An 8,905-nucleotide genomic window follows, 5' to 3' on the forward strand; every position below is an offset into this window, starting at 1 on the left:
GTAGAGTGTCGTGGTGTCATAGCTCACAGCAACCTCAAACTCTTGGGCTCAAGCCATCCTCTTGCCTCAGCCTCCAAGTAGCTGGGACTACAGACACCTGCCTCATACCCAATTATTTTTTAGAGACAGGGTCTCACTCTAGTTCAGGCTGGTCTTAAATGTGAGCTCAGGCAATCCACCTGCCTTGGCCTCCCAGAGGGTTGGGATTATAGGTTTTTGTTTTTGTTTTTTTGAGACAGAGCCTTGCTCTGTCACCCAGGCTAGGGTGCAGTGGCATCAGCCTAGCTCACAGCAACCTAAAACTCCTGGGTTCAAGCAATACTCCTGCCTCAGCCTTCTGAGTAGCTGGGACGACAGGCACCCATCATGACACCTGAATCATTTTTTATTTTTAGTAGAGATGAGTTCTCGCCCTTGTTCAGGCTGGTGTCGAACTCTTGAGCTCAAGTGCTGCTCCTGCCTCAGCCTCCCAGAATGCTAGGATTATAGGCATAAGCCACCCACCTGGCCTGAGCAGTCTTAAAGACAGGAGAATCAGAGAGAAGACATGGCCCCTCCCCAGGAACCCCTATGGGGTTCCCAAGGCCACCTCCCAGATCCCTTCCTGCCCTGCTCTTCTGTGGAAGCAGCGTGGGTCCCATGCTTGCCTGAGAGGGTGGTAAAGACTCAGTCAGGAAAGGAAGCATTTGGATAGACTTACACGACGGGGCATCTGTGGGCCAAAGCCAGCTGCTGCCGCCAGCCCAATTTGGTGTTATCTGTGCTGTCCTCAGGACCCAGTCACCCTGGGGTGGTGTTGAGGCTTGACACATGGTACTGTGTGGGATAGTGAGTGCTCCAGGCTCAGGGCCCTTGCAGCGTGTGGCTCAGCCAGTCCCCATCAGGGTGACGAGGTGGGAAGATGGGTGCCTGTTTCAACACTGGATTCATAGACTAACAAAGCTAGTGGGGCAGGCGGAAGTAGGGGTTTATTTTGCCAATCAAGAACATCAACTATCATGATCTGTCATGCTTTGAGACCATAGAGAGAAGGTCGGACATAATGTCGGTGTGAAGCGCAGCTGTTGTTAAGAAAGCCCCTGTGCAGGCGTCTCTGGCACACTCTCCTGCTGTCTCCAGCTCCCATTTTGCTGGGGACCGGCCCAGTTTTCCTCACAGACCAGCATCCTGTGCTGACACGCACCTCGTAGCCCTGCGGGTCTTTCCTCTCAGCTCAGCTACCTCCCTGCAGGCCCAAGCCCCAGAGAGATCAGGCAGTTTGGCTCTACTTGGGATGCCACCTGCCACTCTGCTTCGCCATCATTTCTAATGAGAGTAGCTGGTGACAGGAGGGTGGTCAGAGATGGGACCAGCCACCCAAACCCAGCCGATGTTGGCCTTGGTATAGTGCACAGCACAAGGGCCACGCACCCTGCCTCTCTGCAGGTGTGTGTAATCCCGGGAGCTCAGCCTCAGCCCAAATGCCACCCCCAGCTAGTGGCGTTACCAAGCCCAGGCTAGATCCGGCATCCACTTGACATCCTTGGACTTCCTGGCACAGACACAGTCTCATGTTCACAAAGTGCTTCTCAGTGGTTCTGTTTTTTGGGTTGGGGAGGTATGAGCCCCACGTGATAGATATTTTTTACTTGAATTCCTTACTTGCCCAAAGTCACTCACATTTGCTGTTTGAACTGGAATGATGCTGTGGGTCTGACAGCCTCCCCAGGGCCAGCCCTGTTTCTACCACAGCATCCTCTGTCCCCCACCTGAGGCTTGGCATGTCACTCAGCCACCCGACAACACCTTGCCCTGCTCTACCGAGAAGGTTCAACTGTGGGAGGCATGAGTCAGCTTTTGCCTGGACTGAGACAGAGTCACACGCAGGCCTGCCACATGTACATCCCAGCCCTCCAAGTCTGGCTCAGCTGCAAACCCGACATTCCTTCCTTGGAAGCACTTCTCAAGTCCCACATCCACCTTTGTACGCACTGCCCCTTCTCTCCCAGCTGCTTCCTCTGGTGCCCCCTGCTCACATGGCCTGCGGCTCCCACATCCAGGCCCCTCCTTCTCTGGCTGCTTTCTGTCTCAGGGATACATTCCCTGAGGAGATTTGGTCCAGAGCAGGTGGAGGGGAGAAGCCAGAGCTTTTCTTTCCCATGTTCTCTATGCTAGGAAGCACGTCCAGCCGGGCTGAGGGCTGCTCCCTGGCCCCAGATCCCTTGGCACAGGCTTGCAGCAGTGGCCCTTGGGCTCCAGTTACCTGCCTCTTCCTGTCCTAGGTGGTGTCAGAGGCTTCCTCTCATTGCTCATCTCTGGGCTGCTCCCAACATCTCATTTGGCTTCTTGATTTTTATACCACTTATGCAACTAATCTCCTGTATTAATTTCCTCTGTTTGAAGTATTGGTGTGGTTCCTGCAGCCTGCTGGACCCTTGGCCGACACAGGTCTTTCTGAGAGGATGGCACCAGGTCAGAGTGTTTGGGAGTTGTTCACATCACCTCCCTACCCAGTGAATCAGCAAACTGGGCCTCTGGTCCATCTCTGGCGCCATCCCCCCTCTCCTTCTCATGCAGCAGCCTTTTGCAAGTCCTTCTTTCCTCCCGATGACCCAACAGCAGCTCTCCTTCTCCTCGCGGCTGCCCAGTCTGATCAGGCCGTCCTTTAGACAAGGCCCCCTATCACTTTCCAAGCCAAACCAAACCCAGCACTTTAGGGCTGACCTTTCCAGTCTGGACCTCTGATGCCCAGCAGCCCTGGCCCACCCTCCATACACCCTCCTCCCAGCATGCACCCCATGCCCCACCCCAGACTACTGGTCATTTCCCAGATACCATGCTCTGACCTCTGCCCCTTTGTCCATGTCTCTCCCTCTGCCTGGACTGCCCTCTCTTTTGTGCTAATAAAATCTATTGATCAATTCTACAGCAACTGCTGTCTCCTCTAGGGTGAAACATATCCTTCCCCACTCTGCCTTTCATGGTCCTTCATACCTGGCTGGTTAAGAGCCCTTCTCACATGTGGTGTGTTTCTCAAGGGCCGGGACCCTTTCTGATCCCTCCTGTACCAGGGACCCAGCGCTGAGACCAGCCCTTACACAGGAATTCAGGAAGTGTTTGTTGACTGGAATAGAAAGTGCTCACTGGGATCACTGGCCTCTCAATCCCTTGGAGACCGGCCTGCCCAAGTTCCCCTCCTGCTTGAGCAATCAGCCCAAGAGTCAGGGGCCTCTCCTGACCCTACACCAGGGCTGTTCATTTTAGTGACATTTGCAATGATCCTGGTTAATGTTTCATCTCAGTTTCTTTGTTTTCTGTCAAGCTGATAACAGTTTGTGTAGCAGGAAAGACAAAAGAGCAATACCTAAGGAGGAAAACAAATACCCACCCTATTTTTACTTAACAATTACAAATTAGTCATCTTCTCAGAGCTTTGGGGGAATGAATGAAAATAAATTCAAACTGTTAAAATGTAGCCCTTCAATATGATTTAACCATACAAAGTCCACCGTAGGCCCTAAGAGCTAGATTTTTGCCTATCAGCAATGCGTTGATCTCTAGAAAGATTGAGTCTTCTTGAAACTATCATCAGTGTCACTTTCTTGTATCACAGCACAAGTGGCTCTCCATGCAACACCTGAACTCGTTAACTTTGAATTTGCGGTCATCTCTCTCAGAAGACTCACACTTATTTTTGAGCCTTGGCTGTTTTGGTGGGAAGCTTCTTTTCCAACCAGACATTCTTAGATAGGCCAAGAGGTAGGTCTTACTCCTGCCCTTTCTGAGGACAGGGTACAGTAGTGGTTAGGAGTGTGAGGTCCAGGCAGGCCAGGATTCACGTGCAAGCTCTGCCATGCCCTGGCTCTGATAGCCACACCACCTCCAGGAAGCCTGCTCTGATTTCCCTTGATCCATGGCAGTGCATTTTCTAGTGCCTGATATATTTCATTGGCCCTTATTCATGTATTTCTCTAGTCTTTCCACCTGGACTCTAAAGTCTGTGGCCAGAACAGGGCTGTTAAGGGTCTCTCCCTGTCCCTCAGACCACCTACGTGAATAGTCACTGTAGAAATCACTTGTCATTGGCTCCCTGAACTGATATATGAAGGTGGCACACTGCAGGGTCAGGTACTCAGTGGAGCTTTACTGGCAATTCTATACTAGCCAGATAACATTACAACAGAAGATGGAAATGTGTGCTGAGCTATGGCTAGAGGTGGCCATCCAGCCCTTTCTCAGGACAGGCTCAGGGTGTACAGGTTTGCTTCTGGGGTTCATAAGATAGGTCTCTGACTTGTCTCTTTCCCCTGAGAATGCAAACGAAAAATCATGAACAAGAATTGAGAATGAATCTCACACTTAGGGTCAGCGGCTGACACTTTTAAACATGCCCTCCCCCTCGCTGTCTGGCCCAGGCTGCCTCCCACCCTGTTCTCTACTCCCTGCCTCAGGGCCTCAGGGGTAGCCAGAGTGGAGCCTGGGCCTCTACAGGCCCGGTTAAGTGCTGCCTCCTGGGGCGGAAGAAAGGATGTCTGTGAATATGGGAGATTTGAGGTGCCCCGGGAAATAGGTCATCCTAGAACACAGGAACCTCAGGCAAATTCCTTTTCTTGGCCTTGGTTTCTCCATCTGTTATGCAAGAGAACTGGATCAGACAATCTGGAAAGTTTCCTCCAGCTCTCCAATCCAGAGATTTTAGGGGAGAGGGTGAAGAGGTCTTGCTAGTGCTCTGGTCACATGAGACCCGACCAAATAGTGTTTAGTGTAGTGATTACAAATCTTAATGTCATATGAGTCACCTGCATCGAGATAGGAGTATAGAGTTGAACAGTGGCTACTGGAGGCTGGGGAGGGTGGGGGTGGCAAGAATGGGGGAGATGTGTGTCAGCAGGCACACAGTTACAGGTAGAAGGGGTAAGTTCCCTGGCTCTACTCCACAGGGGGGGTGACTACAGTTACCAATGCTGCATTGCACATTTCAAATCAGCTAGGAGAGAGATTGTGAATGTTCTCACCCCAAGGAAATGATAAATGTATAAAGTGATAGAAGGCTAAATGTCCTAATTTAAATTTTACAAAATGCATACGTGTATTGAAACTTCACATTGCATTCCATAAATATGTACAGTTATAAGTCAATTATAAACAACATTTTAGAAGTCGATTCTGATTTAATGGATCTGAGGAGCGGCCTCCAAGCCCGCAGTCTAACAGGCTTGCAGGTGCTGCCGATGGTGCCCCCCCCCCCCCGAGGTCTCCGCCTTGAGCAGTGGAAGTTTAGCGCTGGTTCTCAAGGGGCGATCCTGGGACCTTAGCATTCGTACCAGGTGGGAACCCCAGACTTGTTGGATCAGACACAGTGGTGGCGCTCGGTTAAGAGCCCTGCTTTGGAACTTGGAGGCACATGGGAAGCACCAAGAGTTTATAAATAGTGGTACCTCGGTCCTACTCCAAGGGATTCTAGTGTAGTTGGGATGGAGTGCCTCCCTCCTGAGCATCAGATTTTTTAAAGCTTCCCAAGTTAGCTACGGTTAGAACGGGCTGTCCCATTAGGGTGCGGGCTCCCGGAGGCGGAGCCCCGATTCTCCTGAAGGTGCTCTCCTGACAATGGCCACCAGGGCACGCTGTTGCGCCGCCGGGGAGGCAGGCGGGCGGGCGGCCGCAGGAGCCGGGACTGGGCGGGCGGGCGCCTCCGGGAGCGGCTCCTGGCCTGCCTCGCACTCCCGGTGCAGCTGTACCTAATTAACGCTGGCCGCGGCCTGGCCGCGCGTGACGTCAGCGAGGAGCGGCTCGGCACAGGTTGACCCTGGCCAGCCACACTGCCGCCCCCTCCGGGCAGGACGCCGGGCTCGCCTCTGGGACTGAGCCCTTGTTCATGCTGCTCCGATGCAGCGGCAGTTTCTCCCCATTTCCACATAACTGGGCACCCGTTTCCTGCTCCATGTCCCCGGGTTTCTGCCTTCCTCTGTCTTGTCAAGATCCTAAAGGTTCCGGGAAATCCTGCAGGCTCGGGGATCCACCAGCTCAGCTGCAGGACCTCGTACCCTTCCCTTTCTGGCTTTCTTTCCTCCCTTCAGTCCCTTTCCAGTCGCCCGCTCTTCCCTTTCATCTGAGCTGTGTGGATCAGATGTTTCCAGCTGACGCGTTTCCACACACAGGGTGGGCGAGATGGGGCTTCCCTCCCTTTATTATGGCAGATGAGGCAGTGCGTGTGTAAGGACAGTCGTGCGCATATGTGCGGTGTGTGTGTGTGTGTGTGTAGGGGGAAGTTGTTGATGAAACGTTAGTATCCAGAACAAATGACTCCCTTTAAGCAGAGTGGAAGTTATCCTGGAAAGGAGAGACAGGTCAAGTTCAATAATGCGCTGTGGTCCAACAACCCCAGCTGCACCAAGACGGCCCTGGGGTGGGGGTGGGGAGGCTTTCCTAGGATGCCAGAGTTGCCTTTATCATAAATGCTCCACTTCGTATTTCATCCCTGCTCACCCCCCCCACCCCCCCCACCCCCACCATCTGTTTGATATTGGACTTCAGTGGTGTGAGAGTTCATCTGGAGAAAGGGCCATGTGGGTAGAAGAAGCTTGAGTGCCTCTGGTCTGGACTGTGCCTGATTACCCTTGTGGCTTCCACAGCTCATAATTCTAAGAGGAGAAGCAGGAATTCTGGGGAGCAGAGCAGGTTTCTATTTTTTTTTTTTTTTTTTTTTTTTGGCCGGGGCTGGGTTTGAACCCGCCACCTCCCGTATATGGGCCAGGACCCTACTCCTTTGAGCCACAGGCACCACCCCATAGCAGGTTTCATTCCCAATTCCTCCCTCCACCCTGACTTCAGGCACCTGCTCCTGGGTTCACCCATTCCATTCCCCATCCTTGCCCAGTGGGCAAGCACTGCAGCCTCAGGAAGGGACACAGACTCTCAACAGCAGGGGCATGGCACAGAGCCAGGCCAGCCCGGGTGTGGAAACTGAGGCCCAGAGAGGAGAAGGACTTGCCCTGGGTCACACAGATGGTTCCCAGCAGATCCCCTTTGGACCGAACTCCTCAGAAGCTCCTGCTAGGGTCTCGGCCTTGGTACTCTCAGGCAGTGCCGAGGGCTCCAAAGGAGCTGGTTTAGTTTAATTTGAAGAGCATTAGCTGCTCCTGAATCCAGATGAGCAACCCCTCCTAAGAGGTGGACGTCATTCCCGATTAAGGCTGTAGCCCCTGGATAAGGGCTTTGGGGCTTGGCCCTTTTAAGGGCTCCAAGGGTATTAACTCTGCCCGGCCTGGGGTCCAGGCAGAAGGCCAGAAAAGGGTTGTGGGATGTACCAGTCTGACTCCTTCCAATGTAGATTCTGAAGGTAAAGGTCCAGGACTTGAATTGAATCTCAAATGGGGCTGGGGGCTGGCCAAGGAGATTTAGGCAAACACACATTTGCGCAAGTTTCTTACTGCTTCCACAGTGTGCCTGGCCAGAGCCCAACTGGAAAGCAGAGACTCATGAAACATCAGCTCTGGGAGGGCCAAAGAGTTTCATGTTCATGTTTCACGGGTAGGAAACTCCAGGGGAGGCCAGGAAAGGGACTGGTCCAAGGCCACCAGACAATTGGCAGAGCTGGAGCTTGGACACAGGCTCTGGACCCTGAGCCGTTCGTCCCCTGCTATCTTGCTTTCCATGTGGACGGGTGCCCCATCCCACTCCAGAGGAGCTCTCGCCTCCTCTCTTTCGGGTGTGTAACATGTGCATGTCTGTGTGTGTGTAGACATTTCCTGTTTTGTCTCTCTACCTCCAAATCCTATCTGCTTCGTAAAACCCAGAGGAAAAGATTCTATAACCTCAGTCACCCGTTCCAGGATCAGTCAGGAAATCCTTGTTCCCACCTCAGCCACATCCCCTATGCTGGAGCTTAAGTCCCTCCAGGTGGGGCTGGCAAGAGTCTATGGGACTTACTCCAAGGGCCCGAGGGAAATGGGCTGGGCTGTTTGGGGAGGAGGGATCACCCAGGAGTGTGCATGCTCAACAGGGCTGCCTTCAAATCCAAATTGCAGTCCTCTGGCACGTGAGCTCTTTCTGCCTGAGACCTTGAATGATGCTGCTTTGGCAGGGGTACTGATTCCAGCCAGTGATTTATTGTCTGTTTATGCAGAGAAACTGTTCATTTCTGCTGGTGGGAAAGAAAAGAGGGAGGTGAACGTGTGTCCTTTGAGCTGCAGAGGTAGCCAGCAGGGATGACTTTTACACTCCCCCTGACTGGTGACCCCCATTAACTCTTCTTCTCTGCCTCTCTCCACCTGATAGAAAACAGGGAATGCACTCCCTCCCATCTGGGAAGCTTCAGATTCTTTTCTGCTCAGAGGCCATTGCTTGCAAAACTCTACTCAGAAGATGAGGAGGGAGGAAAGAAGTAACACTGTGGCATCCTGCTGTGTGTCCTGTTATCTCATGGGATACTTGTGTTGTGACCCTACAACGTAAATATTGTCTCCATTTCACAGATGAGAGAATCAATGATGCTCGGGAAACTTGAATTGTCTAAAGCCACACACCAAGTGAGCCGAGCTGGGATCCAGACCCTGTGGGGCTAATGCCAAAGCTCATACCCTCCCTCAACCAGGGTTTCTTCAAGGGTGCATCTTGGGCCACTGTGTGTTGGTGACTTCTCATTCGTCAGTTGTAGCTCAGGCAGCTACTGACCTGAGCGCTGCTCTAGACTCATGAGATCCAGCAGTGAAGAAGACAGGTCCTGCCTTCCTGGAGCTTCCTTTACTGAAAGAGACCAAGAATAAACAAGTATAAGAAATAAGTGGGCTCGGCGCCTGTGGCTCAAGTGGCTAAGGCGCCAGCCATGTACGCCCAAGGTGGCGGGTTCGAATCCAGCCCGGGCCCGCCAAACAACAATGATGGCTGCAACCAAAAAATAGCCGGGCGTTGTGGCGGGCGCCTGTGG

Source organism: Otolemur garnettii, unplaced genomic scaffold, assembly GCF_000181295.1.
Source record: "Otolemur garnettii isolate 467f Iridium unplaced genomic scaffold, OtoGar3 scaffold00060, whole genome shotgun sequence".
In the NCBI taxonomy this organism is placed as follows: domain Eukaryota; kingdom Metazoa; phylum Chordata; class Mammalia; order Primates; family Galagidae; genus Otolemur; species Otolemur garnettii.